At 46.5% G+C, this 23109-nt stretch overlaps 1 protein-coding gene across 6 annotated transcripts in view; it reads left to right on the forward strand.

Moving 5' to 3' along the window:
* The first annotated feature begins 3700 nt into the window (after positions 1-3700).
* SHC1 (SHC adaptor protein 1) overlaps positions 3701-23109 on the forward strand; it is a 170294-nt gene continuing 150885 nt past the window's right edge. For 3 of the 6 annotated variants that reach the window (XM_068126926.2, XM_078785366.1, XM_078785368.1), the window contains exon 1: positions 4248-4379. The gene's annotated coding sequence lies outside the window, so the exon portion shown is untranslated. Of the gene's footprint in view, positions 3902-4232; positions 4380-23109 lie in introns of those variants that run through there. The other 3 variants (XM_068126930.2, XM_078785367.1, XM_068126925.2) reach the window with 3 other exon arrangements.

A 23109-nucleotide genomic window follows, 5' to 3' on the forward strand; every position in this document is an offset into this window, starting at 1 on the left:
ACGCACCACTTATGGACCACAGTCTGTGGCCAAGCACCACTTATGGACCACCAGTTTTGTGGCATGGCCCCTCTGCTGGGACCGGCCAGGTTGGCCAGAGGAAGATCTTGCTTGCGGACCTCGGTGAAGTGGCACCAAGCCCACAGGTGAACCACCCATAGTCGGCCCCTGTGGGCCATAAATAAAAAAAGTGGACACGTTCTGTGCTTTTTATTATTATTGCAAATAGGCCGCCAGCAAGAAGAACATGAAGAAAGACAACATCAGGAAGAACAATGGCCAGCAGAGGGAGCTGAAGAACAAGACCACCAACAGGGTTTTTTAAAAATGGAACTATGGTGACTGTGCACTCCGGTGCGTTTTGGTGAGTGGTGCTTTGGTGATTATTGGTGCTGGTGCGTCGATGCAGTGCATGCTGTCTCCTCCCCTCCCACAGGATTTATTCTTCTTTTTTTTTGTTCCCAAAAGGAAAAATCACAGGTCCTGGGTTGCGTTTTGTAAATAGTCCAAGTCACGTCACTTGTAAATAATGCTCTCCACCGTACATGTTTAGTTTGAAAACCATTCCGCAATTCGGTTATCCTGTGGGCGTGAATCTGTTAGGTAGGGTGCAATGCAGCAGAGGGACATACTTATTTGTGTTTTAAAACTGTCGCACTCAGGGTCAGGTTAATTGTAGAGGGAATTACACCTACGTGCCACACTAAGTTAAGTTTTATAGGCCCGGGACGTGCCTGGAGGATGAGGGTGCCGTGTTGTGGATTTGAGAATCCGTGCACTGTGTGTAATTCATTGTTGTAAATATCACCCTCTGTCAATTGTAATGATTCTTGTAAATACTTCCATCAATTTGTGTAAAGATCAAAGGTCGTCCCCTTAGTTAATCCATCGCATGCACGTAGAAAATCATATACCCTTCTAAATAGTTATTTACTGATTATGTGTCCCAGTTTAAGGCTCTATTGCCCATTAATTGACCCTGCATTGCACAGACTCGAATAAGATAGATCCCCTTGTTCAAATTCCCCCAAAACCTCCATTTCCAACTGCGTCATTGCCAATCGCATTGCCAACTACATTTCCCGCCATTACGGCGAGGTCATTTCGGAGAAGAAGGTGGGAGGAGGCAGCCAAGCGCCAGGAACAAGGCGTGGCTTTGCCAACGCCTCATCAAGGGGGGCGGGATCGGTGAGCCCTCGCGACCAATCCAGGCTGAGGCAAGCTCACCGATGGGCGTTTCTAAAAGGCCGGCGGCTTGATGACGACGCGCCTTATAAAAGGAAGTTGGGAGGGACTGCTTAGTCCAGATGAGTGAGGAGTCCACCGCAGCTGAATCCACCGCAGCTGAGTCCACCGCAGCTGAGTCCACCGCAGCTGAGTCCACCGCAGCTGAGTCCACCGCAGCTGAGTCCACCGCAGCTGAGTTGAGTTGAAAAGGAGTTGAGCTCTAATGGCAGTTCGACCCGCAGCCGCGAAGCAACGCCGCCGTACGAACGAGAGTGAGGAGGGTCGGCGGCTGCTCACCTCGAGCCTTGCCGTTGACACGAGCCGGACCCGCACCCTTCCAGCCCTGTGGTCCCACCTCCTCATCCGTCCAGCCATCCACCTCCTGCCATTCCTGTCATCATCCCCGTGTAAGTCTGACTGTCGTCTGTTTGTCCGTGTTGTCCCTGGGAATAAGTAAGACTGTATAGATAAGTAGAATTGCACTGTGTCTTCCTCTTCTGTAAATTATTTTCGTTTCTTTCCTTCTCCTTGGTTTCTTTGGTTTTGTACAACAGTTAGTAATAAATTCCTGTTCTTCCTTACTCTGCCTTCTTTTCTTCACATCCGTTCGTTTTAGAGTTTTCCATCATTGAACACATGTGGCACGATTTGGCCAACGTTTAGGATCGGGTTTAGTACTGCTAATGGTTCGAGCCGCGGGCTGCTAATCCGCTCGGCAAAATAACATCTTGTCCGCGGTCTCGAACGGGGTTGCTCCCCTGCCTCGTGGAGGGAGCTGGGCAGCTTCAGGAGCGGAGACGGCCAGTGAAAATAAAAGGGGGATTAACCCCCCTCTTGCTAAGGGGAAGAGCCGTACTCCGTTTCCGTAACAATATTAATGTTATTTCATTTGTGATTGGAGTTATGCTCTTTGGAATGAAAAAAGAGAAATCGAGTTCAAGTGAATGACGAAATGCCGTGACGGTTTCTGCTTTCTAAACGTGAATTCGTGGATCGCAATATGCAGATTCACCATTAACTGGGTATGGAACAAACGTAACCGTTTGTTTGCCAACGGGTACGTATTTCCTGGAAGTCCTTCACGTCTGAGTGCTGTCCATGTCTGACGTGTGACTGAAGGTGCTACAGGAATGTGGAATTTATTGGTTTCATGCTTTAGCATTCGCCGTTTCTGCATTGTCTGTTTGCTTCTGGCCTCCCACCCGTGCGTAGCAAGGGTACCTCACTCGTAGCAATAATAACAAATTTGATTTCACTCTTCCAATACTTATGGAGGGCGTGCATGTACTGTAGCTCAAATGTTTTGTACATGATTGAATTGTATTCATACTCTATTCATTGTCTTAATTGCCAGTGTACGTGTAAATGGTACATTGACATGTATTCATGTTATTTACATTGTATTCATAGTGTTACAAAATAAAAGATTCAAGCCTCAGGGTAAAAAAAAAATAAAAAAATGAAGGTTTTCATGCATTTGATTTATTTTGGATATATAGTTGGCAAACGTGCATGGCTATATTTACCTCCGCCACCAAAGGTGGATGGAGGTTATGTTTTCACCCCTGTCTGTCTGTTTGTTTGTCTGTCCGTTTGTGAACAAAATATCTCAAAAATTTGTTGGCGGATTCGGACGAAATTTTGTAGCGTATGTGACAAGGACGAAATGATTAGATTTTGGTGAAGATCAGGATTCGGATCTGGCCACTAGAAGTTTTTAAGTGATTCTTCACCATTGGGAGAGACATAGCAGGAAATCTCAAAAAGTTGTGGACGGATTTGGCCGAAACTTGGTGGAGTGGTTGGGTGTCTGACAAGGACGATTTGATTTGATTTTGGTGAAGATATGAATATGGATTCGGATTTGAGAATTATTTAATTTTTTAAGTGATTCTTCACCATTGGGAGATAGGGCCAAAAACGATACATAGCAGGATATCTCAAAAAGTTAAGGATGGATTTGGACGAAACTTGGTGGACCGGTTGTGTGTGCGACAAGGAAGAATTGATTCAATTTTGGTGAAGATCCGGATCCGGCTAGTAGAATATTTTAAGTGATTCTTCACCATTGAGTGATATGGCCAACCAGGTGGAGGTGAAGTACTGAGTGCCCTTCTAGTCTAGAATGTAACCCTATCCCACTTCCCCATACCTCAGCGATCAACAAGGTCCTCCTGTACTGTGCGGGGTATCATGTTCTACGAAATCAACTACAGCAACTCTTATTTCCTATGAGTACGAAGGCTTGTCAGGCAGAGCGTCCTCTTATGACCTGTGCTTCTCATGTGTTTAAAACGTAATTTGGAGCAGGTATTTTTTTTTAGCCAGACACAAACAAATCCGTATAATCCTCTTTTTTTTTTTTTTTAAATAAGCTTTTGATTCAAAAAAGCTCAACATTCCAAAATGTATCACTGACAACAAACCCAGATGGAAACGCCATTTTTCTGTGTGAACGTCATTGCGTGCGCACGTGTACCGGAAGTGGTGTAATATCGCTGACGTGTTTACCACGACTGCCGTCAATATAGTTATATTCACCTGGTTTACACAAACCTCTACCTTTTGCCTCGATCATGTCATTTTTAGTTTGGTACAATATCTTTATCTCGCAATGGATTTCAAGCCAAATGACGTCACTATCTGAATCCGAAACAAACGTCGTGAAGTGAAGGTATATTCGAATATTTTGTTAGCTTGGCTGATATAAACCGAATTTTTGTCACCTTTAAATATTGTTTTGCCTTGTATTCACATAAAAACAGCATTATTTGCATCAAGTGACTTTTACCTTCCGCAAAGACTCGAAATGGTTCATTGACCACAATAAATTAACCCTTGTAAACGGCACACACAAAAAGTGATAAATTTAAACCCCGTCACTCCAGAGCACAATGGATGTTTGTTCTGTTTTCGAGGCATTATCACTGCTTTGGTACGGGACGTTAAAACAACGAAACGTTCCGTCCTCGCGACTCTTCGACGCTGCGGATACCCATACCCTCGATACCGGATATGACGTCGGGCCGGCGGCGCTCGTGCTCGCGGCTCAAGTTGTGAGTTGACGCTGTTGAGCTGTAAAGAGGAAGCTTTGAGCGACTTGGTGGATCTTTTCTGTGTTTCGCTTTGGTGGCAACGGCAAGCTTTTTCATGTGAGTGGAAGTAATGCGCTTTTATGGTGTTTAATGTTAAAATCTGTTCGCAGTTTGAACCGACGTGCCTGCTGAGGTATTTCCCAGATTATTTCATATTTGTTATCTTATGTAATATGTAGACGTTATTTTGACCTAATATAATGATTTTTTACTTTCCTTATCGTCGGAGATATCTTTCGGTAAACGGATTGCAAAAGAAAGTAAACTTATTGCTGATAACTTGCGCTTTTGTGATTGAGATGGAACGAACGAACGAACGAACAATCATCCCGAGCGTCACATTCGCTCCCCCTCACCTGGCTTCACCTGGCTTGATTATGAACGCATCTTTAGAAACCACATCGATCACCTGTTTGGCACAAAGTTTGTGCACAACGAATTTGGTGACAGGTTAACAACGAGGATTTTATTTTATTTCTTGGGAATTTATTTATTTAAAGGTGTTTATTAAGGGGCCGTCTGCCTATTTATAAAGGGAGACCCACGTATGACGGAGATTTCGATCCACGCCACATGATCTATACACTCCCACTACTGTGTGTGTGTGTGTGTGTGTGTGTGTGTGTGTGTGTGTGTGTGTGTGTGTGTGTGTGTGTGTGTGTGTGTGTGTGTGTGTGTGTGTGTGTGTGTGTGTGTGTGTTGTGGTGTGGTGTGGTGTAGTGTAGTGTGTATATATATATATATACTGTATATACATATATTTATATACAGACTTGGCATTTAATATGGAATTTTTTTTTTGTGGGGGTGAACTTACTTTTCAAGATGTCTTAGAACCAAAAGTTCATTGGAGTTATGTTGAAATTATTCGAGATTTTGTTAATGTGACCTTTAAAAGAAACAAAAACCACATTTGACATTTCGAAACAAATAAATTAATCCTTGAAAGTGATGTAAACTGATATCGAACTCAATTCATGGACAGTACTGTGTTAAACCTCTGTGCTTTTTCCAGAAGTAGCTCTTTATTTTGCACATTAGCCAAAATTTTTTTTAACAAAAACAAAAGTTAAATTACGACGGGAATTACGGACAGTAAAATTACAGTTCAGTACTTCGTGTAACCCCCACGAGCATTCAGGAGAGCACGTACACGTTGAGGCATGCTGTTCATGAGAATTGCCAAGGTTTGGACAGGAATCGCTTCAGTTGGACAGGAAGTTCAGTACTCTCCTCCTCCTTCTCTCTCTCACCCCCTCTCCTCCTCCTTCTCTCTCTCACCCCCTCTCCTCATCCTTCTCTCTCACCCCTATCCTCCTCCTTCTCTCTCTCACCTCCTTTCCTCCTCCTTCTCTCTGTCACCCGCTCTCCTCCTCCTCCTCTCTCTCACCCCTCTCCTCCTCCTTCTCTCTCTCACCTCCTCTCCTTCTCCTCCTCTCTCACCCCTCTCCTCCTCCTTCTCTCTCTCACCTCCTCCTCCTTCTCTCTCTCACCCCCTCTCCTCCTCCTTCTCTCTCTCACCCCCTCTCCTCCTCCTTCTCTCTCTCACCCCCTTTCCTCCTCCTTCTCTCTCTCACCCGCTCTCCTCCTCCTCCTCCTCTCTCTCACCCCCTCTCCTCCTCCTTCTCTCTCTCACCCCCTCTCCTCCTCCTCTCTCTCACCCCCTCTCCTCCTCCTTCTCTCTCTCACCCCCTCTCCTCCTCCTCCTCTCTCTCACCTCCTCTCCTTCTCTCCTCTCTCTCACCCCCTCTCCTCCTCCTCCTCTCTCTCACCCCCTCTCCTCCTCCTCCTCTCTCTCACCCCCTCTCCTTCTCTCCTCTCTCTCACCCCCTCTCCTCCTCCTTCTCTCTCTCACCCCCTCTCCTCCTCCTCTCTCTCACCCCCTCTCCTCCTCCTTCTCTCTCTCACTCCCTCTCCTCCTCCTCCTCTCTCTCACCTCCTCTCCTTCTCTCCTCTCTCTCACCCCCTCTCCTCCTCCTCCTCTCTCTCACCCCCTCTCCTTCTCTCCTCTCTCTCACCCCCTCTCCTCCTCTCTCTCACCCCCTCTCCTCCTCCTTCTCTCTCTCACCCCCTCTCCTCCTCCTCCTCTCTCTCACCCCCTCTCCTTCTCTCCTCTCTCTCACCCCCTCTCCTCCTCCTCTCTCTCACCCCTCTCCTCCTCCTTCTCTCTCTCACCCCTCTCCTCCTCCTTCTCTCTCACCCCTCTCCTCCTCCTTCTCTCTCTCACCCCCTCTCCTCCTCCTTCTCTCTCTCACCCCCTCTCCTCCTCCTTCTCTCTCTCACCCCCTCTCCTCCTCCTTCTCTCTCTCACCCCCTCTCCTCCTCCTTCTCTCTCTCACCCCCTCTCCTCCTCCTTCTCTCTCTCACCTCCTCTCCTTCTCCTCCTCTCTCTCACCCCTCTCCTCATCCTGTCTCTGTCTCTGTCTCTGTCTCTGTCTGTCTCTGTCTCTCTCTCCTCCTCCTTGTCTCTGTCACACCTCCTCTTTGTAGTTGAAGGCTACGTAATTCTGAGGCGGTAGTGAAAATTATGTTTCCATGAGTGTTATTGTTTTATAACACTCATGGAGGCTGGAATGTTAATTGAACAGATCATCCTTTCTCGTTTTCAATGCATCTGATTATTGTATTGTGATGAAAAATGGATTTCGATTTATAAATCACTTTTCTAACCCGAAAATGTTTCCAAGCCCGCACGTCATTCCTCACGGAAATATTTACGGATTATTTTTTCCTAGTGGTTATCCATCGTTGGTTTATTTGAAGATACATGTGGCCAGGGCCAGGAAAGTTTGACTTCTGCTGGAATCTTGGCTGTGGAACGTGTATTTTGAACAAGGATAGATAGTTGGTAATCCGCTTCATACACTTTATGGTTCTTGTTGTTGCCTCTTAAAAAACAAATACATATTTTTTTGAATGTTTTTTTACGACATTGAATCAACTGCAACAGCAAGTTTTGCCATTTACAAAGGAGTACAGTACATGGTGCAGAGGTACCAGGATAAGTAGTCTAGGGTTCAATCGCCGACCTGGCTATGAAGTTATATTGGTGCTTTGCAGGCATGAAACATTTTTGCATTACAGAGTTAGTCGTCCCACAAATGAATGTTAAGTTGGCTGTTCTGTCTGCTCCAAGTGGTTCTTGTGTGTTATAGTGTCTTTCATGAAGTAGGCGAGATATCGGCAGCACCCTGGCCAAATCGCCTTCAGTGAAACGTCAAGTCTGGTGAGCCAGTTCGTGAAAGATATTGGTCAAGCACTTTCTCTGGCCAACCCCCAAGAAGGTGGGAATAATAATTGGGACCTTTGTGGTGGTGACGGTGGTGCATAATGACAATACAAGGAAACGCAGTCATTGGAGGAGGCTATTTGGCCAAACTTAGCCGTGCGATATCTGTGGCCCTTTCACTTAAATTGAAAAATCTACCTATTTTATACTTCCCACGATTTTGAGGAAAAAAACGGCGAGGAGGGAGGGGGAAGGGGAAGGGGAGGGAGAGGGTGGGTGGGGGTGGTCAAAAGGTCAAATACCAAATAATACAATTATGGGCACATTTTTAAAATATTTTTTTAATGAAACTGTATATGCAATTAACATTGGGAGACACATTGAATATGAAACTATTTTTGGGATTTGACTCCTGGTTCATGCCCAATGTGAACTTAGAGTCACAGGGGTCATAACAGAAGATTTGTTTTTGAACTCAAAATTTGATATTGGGTCATTCCTGGTGGAACTCTTTGTGATCTTTCAACTTTGCTTGAGGTGGGAAGCGTGCGGATTTGCGATGACGCTCCATCGACTTCATTCTGGCATTCAAACTGCATTCTTACAACAGTATCATGTTAATCAAACTTGGTAGCGGCGGCTCTGTATACCTAATTTAGAAATCGCACTTAAACTTTGAGGTCGGAAACTTACCCAAGGTACGTAACTTACACATTTATTTATTTTCCAGGAAGTAAGTTGTTCACTATTTGGTGGCGTGATGTTTTGTGTCGGGGTTTTGACACGAGGGGTGGGGTGGGAAAAAACCAAAACCTTTGTTCGATCTCAGACCTAAGAATAGACATTTCCATTGTGAGCTTTAGGAATTGTCACCAATTTATGGATTTGGCAAAACCCAAGAGGAGAAACAACTCGAGTCCCACATTATTCGTGACAAATTATATCCAGTATGTATTTACATTTTTGCTCTCATAATCATTTGCCGTTTTCCTGATTTTTGCTCTTCTGCTGCAAACGCGTTTGTATAATGACCCTGTTATAATTTTCCAAACGGGCTTTGCTCTTATTTTCTCTTCACTGGTTCAATGTGTTATTACAGGGTCTTTTGAGTTTCAAATCCACATGTTGTCTGCCTTTCCTGATTTTAAATGTCATCTTTGTTTTTGTCACATTTTTATCCTGCATGTGAACTGCCATATTTTCTCTATTTCTATTGAAAGATTGAAATCCCCTTGCGCAGTTGAATGCATATGATGTTCTCGGGGTAATCAGAATTCATGACCAGTTGATAATTAAGGAATTTACCGAGTATCAGAAATATATTCAGAAAGATATCATATTGACCCGAGGAATTTAACGTGATATATATTGTTGCGGATATGAGGACTGTTTTTTTTTATTGTGTGCTTTATTATTATTATTATTGGTTATTCTGCGCCTCCTGCCTCCGGAGCTGTGTAAAGGTCAAAAGGGCGTCCCATAATTAGTCCACAAGCATACACGTCAGCCAATCATAGAATACCCCTGTTCGATAGTTATATCTTATTCTGTGTTTTAGGGTAAGGCTGTGTCTCCCATTAATAGAAGTACTCCATTGCACCAAGTGAAAGAGATAGATTCCCTTCATTCCCATTCCCAAAACCTCCATTCCCCCTTTTCGTCAATTGCCAACTGCATTTTGGGCGGTTTTCCCTTCATCCGCCATTGACCACGAGGCAGGGTTGGGGAAGAAAGGCGGGTCCCCACCTCGTCATAGAGGGGAGGAGTGAACCAGCCCTTGCCGACCAACCCAGAACGAGGGGTTGGCTTTAGAGGGCGGAGAGAGAACGTTTTGGGGAGGTTCGCAAAGGGTCATGGGTGGGGCTTATATAACCCGAGGCAGAGGCCCCCGGAGAGAGTCGAGGAGGGAGGAGATCAGAAGACAGAAAGGCCTTGAGTTGGACTAAGCAAGAGAGGAAGTTGTTGGACTGGGTGGGACTAAGAAAGAGAGAGAAAGAGTCCTGAAGCTTGTGAGGGAAGGAGAGAGAACCCGTCACACCAACCCCCCACCAGCCGCGTTGGCTCCACCAAGCGTTCACCTCCACCAAGGCTCCACCAAGCTCCGTGTTGGCTCCACCAAGCATTCACCTCCACCAAGCGTTCACCTCCACCAAAGCTCCACCAAGCTGCGCGTTGGCTCCACCAAGCGTTCACCTCCAGCCATCCACCTCCTGCGATTCCTGTCATCATTCCCCGCGTGAGTCTGTCTTTTGTTTGTTCTGTCCTGGGTTAATTAAGACTGTAGGTAAGCTAGTATTTTCACTGTGTCACCTGTGTCTTATGTGCTGTAAATAAACGTGACTGCTTTCTTTTTGCTTATGTGTGTAAATAGTAAATAAAATTAGTAGTATTTCCAAACCTTTCTTTGCCTTCGTCTTCCTCTTTGCATTCGTCGTTTTAGTCTTTTCCCTCATTGAGCAGCCGCGGTGCGATCCGGCCAACGTTTGGGTGGAATCGGGTTCTAATCGGGGAATAACTGTTCGGTCGCGGCAATACCAACCGCTCGGTAAAATAACATCTTTAACCGCGTCCGCAACAATTGGTGTCAGGAGTGGGATACGAGGCCCGAAGCGCGCTTAACGCGCTCAAAATTACAAAGTGCTGGAAATTTGTGTTGTTGTAAAGGAAAACCCGAATTTTGAAATCGTGCCATGGCTGGTCAAGGCGATCGGATGCCGGTGGGTGAGCTAGAGGAGGGGTTAGGAGTAACCCAGGATCAAATGGAGGGGAGCAATGAGGAGGCGGTTGAGGGAGTATCAGACGCACAAAATGGCGCCTTTGCGCACGCGGTTACAGCGGCACCAAATCTAGCCGCGCCCGTGACCGTAGCAGCGCCGCTGGGGAATTCGGACCTTTTTATGATACAAATGGGGGCCCTTATGGAGAGGCTAGAAGCCAAAATGGGACAAATGGGGAACCGGATGGATGCTCAGGGTGAGCGATTGGAGGGCCAAATGGGGGTAATGAGGGACGAAGTGAGGGCTGATAGTGAGCGATTGGGGGGAGAAATGGGGGGCAAAATGGGAGAAATGGGGGGCAAAATGGGAGAAATGGGGGAACGGCTAGAAGCTAAATTTGAGGGGTTAGACAACGGGATAAAAGAGGTAAAGAATGGGTTAACGGGGGTGGAAAATAGAATGGCTGCCCAGGAGAATCAGTTAGAGGGGGTGAAAAATGGGTTAATGGGGTTAGAAAATAGGATGGAAGACAAATTGCGGGAAATAGGGGAGCAATCCGCCCGGGAAATCGAACAGATGGGGAACCAGATGGAGGAGATGAAGGAGGAGATACGACGAGGTGTAAGTGAGGAGGTCTCGGGGGTACGCGAGGAGGTAAAGCGTATCGAGAAAGAGGTGAGGAATAATACGGCTAGGTTACAGGGGGGCATAGAGGGTCTGACGAAGGGAGTAGAACAGCTGACAGTGGGACAGACGGAGTTAATGGAGCAGGTTCAAAGGAACACTGCGGTACTAGGAGGGTTAAAGGCGACACAAAAAGAAATTTAAAATGACTTAATAGCGACACAGAGGCAATGTCGGATAGTACGTGAGGGACTGACAATGAGGTTGGACGAGGTGACAGAGGTAATGGAGACAAAGGACCGGCAGGTGAGGATGCGCATAGAGACGGTCACGGTAGCCTTAGAGGACGAACTTGAGGAGACGCACCGGGAAATAAAGGAGGTGAAGCAAAAGTTAAAGGAGGTGTTAGAGGGGGTGAGTGAAATTAAGAAGAGACGGACAGAAACTAAGAGAGAAATACAGGAGGAGGTGATGGAATTAGTACAAGGTCGGTGCTCAACTCATAATGTGATGCTTACTAACCAAATAAAGAGTTTGCAGGTGGTGAAAGAGGTGCGGAGACGAGGTGCCAAGGTGAGTGGCGATATAATCGGAAATGTACATGATGTGAGGGGAGCTTCAGTCGGCTTGGGGGTTGTTGTGGACCCGGGTGTTCGTGAGAGGCCGTTGGTGAAGTGTGCGACAGGTCTGGTGTGCGAAAAAGAGGTGTGCGAGAATGTCCGACCATGGGGTGTGTGAGGAAAAAGTGCGCGCCGACCAGTGAGTGTGCTGTCGAGAGTGAGTCGGTCGTAGCGCGTGTGCGAGGGAGCACATGGAAGCGCGGTGTGGTGAGAGTTACAGAAGATGTAACGAAAGAGTGTGCGCAAGAGGATGCGCGAGAAAGGTGTGTAACGGACAGGTGCACGGGGAAAGAGTGCGCTGTCAAGAGTGAAGGAGAATGCACGCCTGTGGTGAGAGTTACAGAAGATGTAACGAAAGAGTGTGCGCAAGAGGATGCGCGAGAAAGGTGTGTAACGGACAGGTGCATGGGGAAAGAGTGCGCTGTCGAGAGTAAGGGTGAGTGCGCTGTCAAGAATGGAGGTGAAAGCAGTGAGAGTGGCACGGAGCGTGAGTTAGTTGTGACAGGTGAGCGAGGATGTACACCTGGCATGGAAGGATGCACACCTGGAATGGTAGAGCGTGTGTGGGAATGCACACTTGAGTTGGTCGTGAGGCACGTGGTTGGGTGTGCGAGTGAGAGCACACCTGTGATTGTCACAGAGGAGGTGACCGAGGAGGGGGCGCGAAGAGGTGTGTTGGTAAGGTGTGCGAACGGTGAATGTGTGCCAAAGTGTTCGGTGGTCAGGTGTGTGACCAAGTCTGTGAGCGGAATGAGTGTACCGAGGTGTGTAAGAGAAGGTACGACGAGGAGCATGGGAACAGCTGGATGTATGAGCAAGAAAGGGGTAGCGTATGCGTGTAAGCATGCAGGTGAGGCATCGACGGTAACCGGGTTAGCGGTTAGAGCGACTTATAGCCGAATCGGGCCCTCGGTGCGTGCCGGGCTTCGCGTGCCGCGAGAACCAGCGGGGATCCGAGCCACGGCGGGTTCGAAAGGACCGCCGTACGCGATCCACGCTGGGCCTCGCTTGGAACGGCCGCGTCCGTGCTCCACTAGGCGGAGCGGGCAGCCCGATAGGAAGGGTCGTCATGGCGACCACTTTTTATTGAGACGTTCCGGCAGGTCGAGATCGGGCAATTGGATGGCTCCGCGCCGAGGTGGTGCGTGGGATCTCGGCACGAGTAAGCCCCCGTCCCTGCACCGAGTGCCGGACGCATCCAACCGCCGGTACCAAAGAACCCGCATTCATTGCTCGGCTGTACAAAGCCGGGCTGTAGATGTGAATTGGCGCACCGAGAGGATCTAATAAGTAGACGGGTAATGAGGTTAGTGTTTTGGACCCAAAATTAGAAAAAGGAAAAATTTGATGATTGGAATAGGATTGGTAGAGTGATTGGAAATTTTTGATTTGTTGGATTTGGACGAGCGAAATTGATAGTAGGACCTCCCCGATGTGGTGGGATGGCAAATCCACCATCCCTCACAGGGGGGGGGCAAAGGAGCACTAGTTTATGGGGTTTATGACAGTGAAAACTAGCCCGGGTGGGTTAGGATATTGTGTGTAGGGCCCTAGAAGATGACATTAGGTAACGTTAAGGTTAGTTAGTGACTGATACCTGTAGTGGGGACGCAGGTAGTTTAGTGTGGATGATAATGACATGGGAGCGCAATAGTTTAAAGGGGTGACTGGGAAGCGCAAGTTTCAGAGGGGAGTAGTTAGATGAGATGATGCCGTGTGTTTGAGGATTGAACAGGTGAGATTGCACAGGTGTGCAACTGGACAGGTGTGTGGAGCAGTGTATGAGTGAGTGAAGGTGATTGTGTATTGTGCTGACCAAATGGTCCAGGAAGAGGAGGAGGGTGCAGGTGGCACCAGGTGTGATTGCACAGGCGTGCAACAACAGGTGAATGGAGAATGGTTGTGTGGAATACATGGAGTGTGGAATAAATGGTAGTGTGGAATATCTGGAGTATTGGAATGGATGGTCGTGGAGTGAGTATGGTGGAAACAATGGAGTGGAGTGGATGGTGCGAAGGTGTGAATGGGGGAAGAGTGGACCCCCATCACGGATACCCGGGGCGGGTAGTGTAAGTGTTAGGTAGAGGGTATAGGTAAATTGTGGTTGGATATTGGCATCTGTGGTGCGAGTGGAAGAATGATGTTTGGATGGGTGCATTAGTGTTGTGGAAATGGCTGGGCGTGTAGCCTGTTAGTGTGTGTAGTTGGTTTGGGCACTCCACCACTGTGAGGATGTCGGCCAGGTGAGGCCGCAGGTGGGCTCTGGGAGCCGGTAGTTGTGGATGGGGCCCGAGGATCCGGAGGACGGACCCGGGTAGCCCAGTGCCAGAGGGCACCAAGGGGTGACAGAGCCAGGAGGGGCCTTCCCCAGTTAGATAGGTTAGGGTGAGGAGCAGGTAAGCTCGGGAGGCAACTGCAGTGGTGGAGGTGTGCAGGTGGGTAGACCTGCTGGGAGAGCTACACGTCACAGCCCAGAAATTGTGCAAGGGCACCGGGAGATGAATCGGGGGAGTGAGACCCCAAATTGAGAAGCACCACAGTTTGGTCAATGGGAATTTGGTTTTTAGAACCCATAGTGTAAGTTGGCCAATGGATTGGCAGGGAGAGACCCCGGGTAGTGTAAAGTGTGTTAATGTCATTTAGAGGATAGTTAGGATTAGGAAGTCTCCTCGCACCATCTGCATCCACTCACCTGAGGTGACAGGTACTCCACACCATGCCATGTTTTGATTATTTTTTACTGTGCAAATGTTTGGAATGTGAGACGCATCATGACGTGGGTGTGACATTGTGCTTGATGTTCCATCTCTTCCTCCTTATGAGGATTGATGATGAATTGGGTGATGGCAAATTTTGGTTAGAGGGATTGTGGTGACGAAATTGGTATAGAGGAAATATGGGGAGACGTGACAGTAGCGACGGATTGGTAATGTGTAGATTTTGTACATATGGGGTAAGGGCAAGGGTAGTGTAGGTGACAGGGGGGTGACGTACGGTAGGGACGAGCTTTCTCACTTCGCTCTCCGTACGCATTTCGCCTTGCATTGCCTTATTGATGTGTACCCTTGTGACCTTACCCCTCGCTCATTTGTCTCTTTTGTCTCCCACATGACCTGTGCGCCATTGGGCGCCGAGGGGAGCGTGCGTGAGTCGGCCATTGTGCACCCGGCACTCTCAGAACCAGCTGTCTGCATCGATGCACCACATTATGGACCACATGCCTGTGGCCGAGCACCACTGATGGACCCCATGGGTTGGGGCAGGGCCCCTCTGCTGGAACCGGCCATGAGGGCCCGAAATCTTGCTGGCGGACCTTGGCCACAGGGCACCGATGCCCCACAGGTGAACCACACGTAGTCGGCCCTGTGGGCCATAAATAAAGAAAATAAAAAGGACACGTTGGGCACACTTTTGTTGCAAATAGGCCGCCAGTAAGAAAATGAGAGAGAATGACAACAACTGGAAGACATAATAATAGCCAGCAGAGGGAGCCGAAGAGCAAGAGATCACCTGCAGGGTTAGGGGTTGTTGGTTTTAATTTCTTGAACAATGGTGACTGCACCGATTGGTGCTTGGGTGTGTATTGGTGCGTTTTTGGGTGCTTTAATGGTGCATTGATGCAGAGCAGACTGTCTCCCCCCCAGAAAGAACAATTACAGGTCCTGGGTTAGTCTTGTAAATAAAAGCAGAGTCATTGTAAATAATGCTCCCCACCGTCAATGTATAGTTTGAAGACCATTCCGCAATTCGGTTAACTGTGGGCGTAAGTCTGTTAGGCAGGGTGCAATGGAGCAGCGGGACACATTTATTTATGTTTTAAAAACTGTCGCACTCAGGGTCAGGTTAAAAGTAGAGGGAACTACACCTACGTGTCACACTAAATAAAAGTTGTAGGCCCGGGACGTGCCTAAGAGGAGGAGGGTGCAGTGTTGCGGATATGAGGACTGTTTTTTTTGATTGTGTGCTTTATTATTATTATTATTGGTTATTCTGCGCCTCCTGCCTCCGGAGCTGTGTAAAGGTCAAAAGGGCATCCCATAATTAGTCCACAAGCATACACGTCAGCCAATCATAGAATACCCCTGTTCGATAGTTATATCTTATTCTGTGTTTTAGGGTAAGGCTGTGTCTCCCATTAATAGAAGTACTCCATTGCACCAAGTGAAAGAGATAGATTCCCTTCATTCCCATTCCCAAAACCTCCATTCCCCCTTTTCGTCAATTGCCAACTGCATTTTGGGCGGTTTTCCCTTCATCCGCCATTGACCACGAGGCAGGGTTGGGGAAGAAAGGCGGGTCCCCACCTCGTCATAGAGGGGAGGAGTGAACCAGCCCTTGCCGACCAACCCAGAACGAGGGGTTGGCTTTAGAGGGCGGAGAGAGAACGTTTTGGGGAGGTTCGCAAAGGGTCAAGGGTGGGGCTTATATAACCCGAGGCAGAGGCCCCCGGAGAGAGTCGAGGAGGGAGGAGATCAGAAGACAGAAAGGCCTTGAGTTGGACTAAGCAAGAGAGGAAGTTGTTGGACTGGGTGGGACTAAGAAAGAGAGAGAAAGAGTCCTGAAGCTTGTGAGGGAAGGAGAGAGAACCCGTCACACCAACCCCCCACCAGCCGCGTTGGCTCCACCAAGCGTTCACCTCCACCAAGGCTCCACCAAGCTCCGCGTTGGCTCCACCAAGCATTCACCTCCACCAAGCGTTCACCTCCACCAAAGCTCCACCAAGCTCTGCGTTGGCTCCACCAAGCGTTCACCTCCAGCCATCCACCTCCTGCGATTCCTGTCATCATTCCCTGCGTGAGTCTGTCTTTTGTTTGTTCTGTCCTGGGTTAATTAAGACTGTAGGTAAGCTAGTATTTTCACTGTGTCACCTGCGTCTTATGTGCTGTAAATAAACGTGACTGCTTTCTTTTTGCTTATGTGTGTAAATAGTAAATAAAATTAGTAGTATTTCCAAACCTTTCTTTGCCTTAGTCTTCCTCTTTGCATTCGTCGTTTTAGTCTTTTCCCTCATTGAGCAGCCGCGGTGCGATCCGGCCAACGTTTGGGTGGAATCGGGTTCTAATCGGGGAATAACTGTTCGGTCGCGGCAATACCAACCGCTCGGTAAAATAACATCTTTAACCGCGTCCGCAACAATATATATATATATATATAATGTTATGTTTGTGGGGGTAGGCATGAAATACCTTAGGAAAGTAGGACACAAGTGAAGACACTCAAAATGCAGGTCCTCGATTGTTGCAGCTGTAGCATGGGCAGTATGGGGCCGAGCATTGTCATGCTGCAGCAAAACACCAGTTGCGAGTAGTCCACAACGTTTTGATCTGATTGCTGGTTTCAGATGATTTTTAAGGAGGTCGCAGTATGATGCACTGGTGACTGTGGTACCTCTGGGCATGTAATGCTCTTCAAGTTGGTCTCGGCTATCCCAGAAGAGCGTCAGCATCACTTTTCCAGGCTTTGTGTGGAATTATTTTGGCTTCGGTGAAGTTGAATGGCGCCACTCTTTGCTTGCCCTCTTCGTTTCTGGCTGAAAGTAGTGGACTCAGCTTTCATCCCCAGTCACTATGCACTGTAAGAAAGTTTCCCCTTCTGTTTCGTAACTTCGCAGAAGTTCTCTACATGCGTCCACTCGCCGTTCTTTCAGTTTGGGTGTGAGTTGTCTCGGCACCCACCTTGTCTAGACACTTTGTGGAACCCCAGCACGTTGTGAATGATATGCTGTGCTGAATCATGGCTAATGTTCAATTCGGAGACCACTTCGTCCAACGTAACAAGACTGTTTTCCCTTAGCACGCACTCAACTCCTGCAACCATTTCTGGTATGTCGGTTGTGCGAGGGTGGCCCGAGCGAGCAGCGTCTGCCACACTGGACACTCCACTTTTTAATTTTCTGTCCCAGTCGTACACCTGCTGCAGCAATAAACATGTCACCATGTTGCATCTTCATTCTGCGATGGATTTCACTGGGATTCACACCCTCACTTCCCATGAAACAGATGACAGAACGTTGCTCTTCCCTGGTGCATGCTTCTTATTGAGCTGTCATCTTGGAACTGCTCTACTGACGTCATACGCTCAATGTTGCCAGATCTAAAACAGGCGAAACATGACTCTTACCCATAAATATAACACATGTTGCTACAACTACACACATTACATTCTCAAATTTATATCGCCATTTTAAGGTTACTTATTGACTGGCTCTCGTGTGTATATATGTATTATATATGTATATATATATATATACACACACACACACACACACACACACACACACACACACACACACACACACACACACACACACACACACACACAGACACACAGACACAGCATATGTGACTGCTTGGCTAAAAAGGTATTCTTTGCGTTATTTCACTAAGTGAGTTGGCTACTCTACCAGCCATTCTGCAAGTTCGATCTTGCCCAACAACTTCTATTCGGTACCTTATGAAATGCTTTCTGAAAGTCTCTTGATTTACTCCATTGACTGCACTTCCCTCATCCACACAATCAGAAACTGCTTTGCAGAACTGCAATAAATTTCTTATACATAACCAGTTGACTTTAGTAAATCCATGCAGACTGCCTTTAATGACTTTAAATTTATGAATTCAAGGTTGCTCCCAATGATCCCAATTTGACATATGTAGCATCTTCCCCACACCTGAAGTTAAATGAAAAGGTCCATAGTCCTCTAATAATTATTCTATGGATCCTTTCTTAAATAACTGTGCTACATTTGCTACTCTCCGATCCTATGGTATCTGTCCTGATTCCAACAAAATATTAGATATCGGATAACATATCACTTACCTGCTTTGTCGCCTCCCTCAATACTCCTGGATGCATAGCATCTGGCCCTGGAGCTTCATTACCTCTGCCACCGAATTTGGGCGGAGGTTATGTTTTCACCCCTGTTTGTTACTTGGCAAAAAAAAAAAAATTTTTTTTTGCAAGTATGTTGCTCACTCCGGTTTGTGTGTGTGTTTGTTTGTGTGTGTTTGTTTGTCTGTCCGCTCACTTATACTTGCCTACAGGACACAATTTTAAACCGATCTTCACGAAACTTTACCAAATGGTAGAGTTCGTGGTCCGAAAAAATCTTGGGGTCAAAACGTCAACAAAGGCCAAAGGTCAACCACTTTTTTTTGAATTTCTAAAATCCTCGATTTTTATCCGATTGACTTGAAATTTGAAGAGGATTTGCATATCGGCTAACTGAATTCAACCACCAACAATTTTTGAGGTCAACATAGGCCGAATTTCTAAAATTGTCAATTTTCATCCGATTAACTTAAACTTTGAAGACGGTTTGCATATCAGGTCACTGAATTCAACCACTAATTATTTTTGAGGTCAAAAGGATGCTCCACTGAGTGCCATGCTACTTTGTTCTGTTTTGCCAAGTGTCACTGAGTGATTTTTCATTTGTTTGTTTGTCTGTGAACAGGGTATCTCAAAAAAGGGTGGAAGTATTCGCATGAAATTTGGTGGAGAGGTTGGGTGTGGGACAAGGACAAAATGATTAGATTTTGGTGAAGATTCAAATCCGGATCCAGATCAGAGAATTTTTAAAAGTGATTCTTCACCAAATTAGCCTATTGAGCCTATTGAGTGATAAGGCTAAAGCGATGTATAACAGGATATCTCAAAAAGTTGTGGACGTATTGTGACAAAACTAGGTGGATGAGTTGGTTCGGTGACACGAACGAGCTGATTAGATTTCGGTTCAGGTCTGGATCCAGATCTGGCCTATAGGTGGGATACAAAACATAAACTGTTCGGCCTGGCGGTGGTATGTACTTTTACCGAGTGCCGTTTTAGTCTTATCTTTGCTTTCCTAGCTGCTCTCTACTTCCTGCGCTCCAACTGGAATTCCTCTAAAAGCCCTTCATCATCTCCTAGATAGATTCTCCCAATTACTGGTACTTCCCCTGACTGTTCTCAAGTAAATGTTGACGCAAAACAACTATTTATTAAGCCTACCATCTCACTTTCATCTCTAAGCAATTAAAATCTCCAACAGCTTCGTCCAGCATGTCTCTGATATACGATTGAGAGAGGCTCATATGCAAACATCAGAGCAGAAAGGGACTGGTTAATAAGGAACACAGAGGGAGGTAGGGTAACAACCAGAGATCTCCATGGGGGCATTACCATGGACCACCATCAAAATGGGAATATACGTACTGGTCACATGGATTTTCACAAGTTTATATCAAAGGTACGTAGTGTGTACTGATATTCAGAGGATAGCAATAAAATGAAGCTGAAGAAAATAGGCATTCAAGGTGAATGCAGACAGGTAGAACAGCTCATTTTGAAATAAATAGGCTGGCAGGATAAAAATAGGTTTCAGGTGGGCAGAGGGCGAATGTAAGAGTATGCAAGATCACGGGGAGACATGTGAGACAACGCAAGATGGCGGTGAATCACCACTCTTCTTCTGTTGCATGGATAACATATATGATTCATTGACAGATCTTTTACATTTTATTTATTTATTACAAGAACAAACTTATGTTAGCTCATCAAAGTTTAAGTCAGGACACTATATCCAGGAGTTTTCTTGTCATTGTTGGATTTAGTTTTTAGTTCTAAAATGAAGGCCTTCAGCATTACTTGTGACACTTGGAAATAGCTATGTTGGAGATGGGTATGTCCACGAAACAGGAAATCTAGTGCCCTTGCTCATGTGGTATCGGCCTTCCTGATCCCTATCACCCAAGCCAATGGAAAGCAGTGAATTGACTTTCTGTACATCCATACAATTGGGCTGGCAGGATAGTGCGGAGGTACTTTGTGCCTTGAAGCTATGTGGTGTGTTCTAATCCCAACCTGACTGGAAACTATCTTACTGTTGCTTTGCATGAATGAATGAATGAATGAATGATCGTTTTAAGGCCATTTTCCCCGCAAGAGCGGGGGTTAGCCTTGCGGGCCCCATGACAATCATGGTTCCCTGTTTGAGGCAATGTTTTTATGGCCGGATGCCCTTCCTGACGCCAACCCTTGGTCGCCTCTTACGATGCGCAGGGATACAGTGTAAAAAAACAAAACAAAAAAAAAACACCTTTAGAGGCCATTTTTCCCCGCAAAGCGGTGGTTGGCCTTTTTCGGGGACCGTGGTTGTTGTTGTTTTTTGGTCCCCTTTTTGAAGCAATGTTTTACGGCCGGATGCCCTTCCTGCCGCCAACCCTGTTTGTTGCCTTTTTACGTCACACAGGGAATTACCAGTGAACTGATACTCAATTTGCCGACCTCGGAAGGATGACAGGCTGAGTCAATCCCCCTGGCGTTAATTCAGTGATCGACTGGGATTCGAACCCAGCATCCTAGGATCCTAAGCTGGCACCCTAGCCACTAGCCCAACACCAGGCTATACAGTGCAGGGATACAGTGTACCTATTCTAAATCGGGGTACACACCGTGATCATTCATCCCAGCAAGCTGGTACTCAATTTGCCGACCTCGGAAGAATGACAGGCTGAGTAAACCCCCCTGGCGTTAATTCAGCGATCGACCGGGATTCGAACCCAGGATCCTAGGATCCCAAGCCGGCACCTTAACCACTAAGCCAACACCAGGCTTTGCATGCAGGACATTAAATCGCATGTGCTGTCCTTTGGAGGGATATTGATATGGGTGTCCCATAGAGTACTAGCATTCGTGGGTATTTCAGTGTCTTTCGATTAATCAATTGTCCCAAGGTCTTTCACAAGAGTAGGCCATTATGTTCCTGCACCTCGACATATTCCAAATCTCCTCTCTCTCTACACCGCCATTGCAATTCACCGACAGCAAAGCACACCAGAGCAGAGTAATGACCTGTCCAGCGTTGGATCTCAGCCACAGACACATTAATGGCTTATCATCGGTACCTTCTACCTTGTTACTCCTTGAAGGAGTTTGGAACTCACGAGACACAAAATAAATATTTTTTCCATGACTGCATTCCCATAGCGTGTGCATGTAGTTGCGTTCATAAGTAATGGCTGGGTGCGGATATGTCTCTTGCGGTTAAATGTATTTTCATCAGATGTACCTTGTAACAGGTTGTGACATTCAATGGGTAGACCCAAATTCTTTGTGACTTATTTAAACTTCTTCTGTTTTGATGCTTAAAATCTGACATTTTATTTTATCTTGTATTCTCACTTGTGTGATCTCATGCTCACAAAAGATCTTGTACGTGTATTACGTGGACATTAGTAGACATAACTGTTCTTTTACATGAGTTCCAAAGCCACCAGGGGACATTTCACAAATCAGCAAGTCGGATTTGAATGTCTGCTCACATCACCACATCCTAAGCTCTCAGATACGAGCATCAAATGAAACTTTTAGAATGAATTTCAATGTTTATCTTCGCTTGTGGCCTGTTGGTCCGTTGGACCAAATTTTGATTGGTCTTCACGTTCTTGAAGCATACCTGCCTGCTTTTGCTGCAAGTTACCGCTTGAGCATTCGCTTGTTTTTCACCAAGCCAAGATGTGCTTAAGCCAAGGCGGGGATCATGTGTTTGTTCGTTATTATTATTGCCAAATGATACTACTAATATTATTGTTGCTGACATTATTCGTATTAATTAATATATGGTTTGTTACAATGTCATTTATTTTGTAATTGGAATGCTGTGCCGTGGAAGGACGAATTAAGCTGCTGTTTGCTGCTAACACCTTAACATGGTGTGCAATTAAAATATGGGAATTCTTCCAGATTATTTGTAGTTAATTAGCTGAATCAAATCAGGAGGTCATGACGATCATTTTGGTTTATCACATTCCACATCAGGAAGCTCCAGTACACACACACACACACACACACACGCACACACACACACACACACACACACACACACACACACACACCCTCGCTCTCTCGCTCTCTCGCTCTCTCGCTCTCTCGCTCTCTCGCTCTCTCGCTCTCTCACACTCTCACACTCTCACACTCTCTCACTCGCTCACTCTCTCACACTCTCACACTCTCACGCTCACTCTCTCTCACTCACTCTCTCTCACTCACTCTCTCTCACTCACTCTCTCTCACTCACTCTCTCTCTCACTCACTCTCTCTCACTCTCACTCACTCTCTCTCACTCACTCTCACTCACTCACTCTCTCTCACTCACTCACTCTCTCACTCACACTCACACTCTCTCTCTCACTCACACTCTCTCTCTCACTCACACTCTCGCTCTCACTCACACTCTCTCACTCACTCACACTCTCTCACTCACACTCACACACTCTCTCACACACACCTTATCCACTTATAGTAGATGGTAACTTTTCATACCACATGTAGCAATTTGATTGTGCCATTTTGATTTGTGCAGATATTTATTTCCATTGATATTCCAAAAACTTTCTCCGAACTCCCCGTTCCCTTGTGGAGTACATTCCATTGTGCTGTGGTGGTTTAAAATTGAAATTGTATCCGGATGAAACGAAGGGCTACTGCCATTGTTACGCGTTGGCACAAACTGTGATTTGGGACCAAGGGGCAAACTTGAAATGTTTGTTTAAGTATAGAGGGTGGGGTGGCTTTCAGTGCTCTTGTTGTTTGAGCATGAGCAGGAAGAGGGTGCG

Source organism: Myxine glutinosa, chromosome 10 (genome assembly GCF_964187855.1).
Source record: "Myxine glutinosa chromosome 10, kmMyxGlut1.1, whole genome shotgun sequence".
Taxonomy (NCBI): domain Eukaryota; kingdom Metazoa; phylum Chordata; class Myxini; order Myxiniformes; family Myxinidae; genus Myxine; species Myxine glutinosa.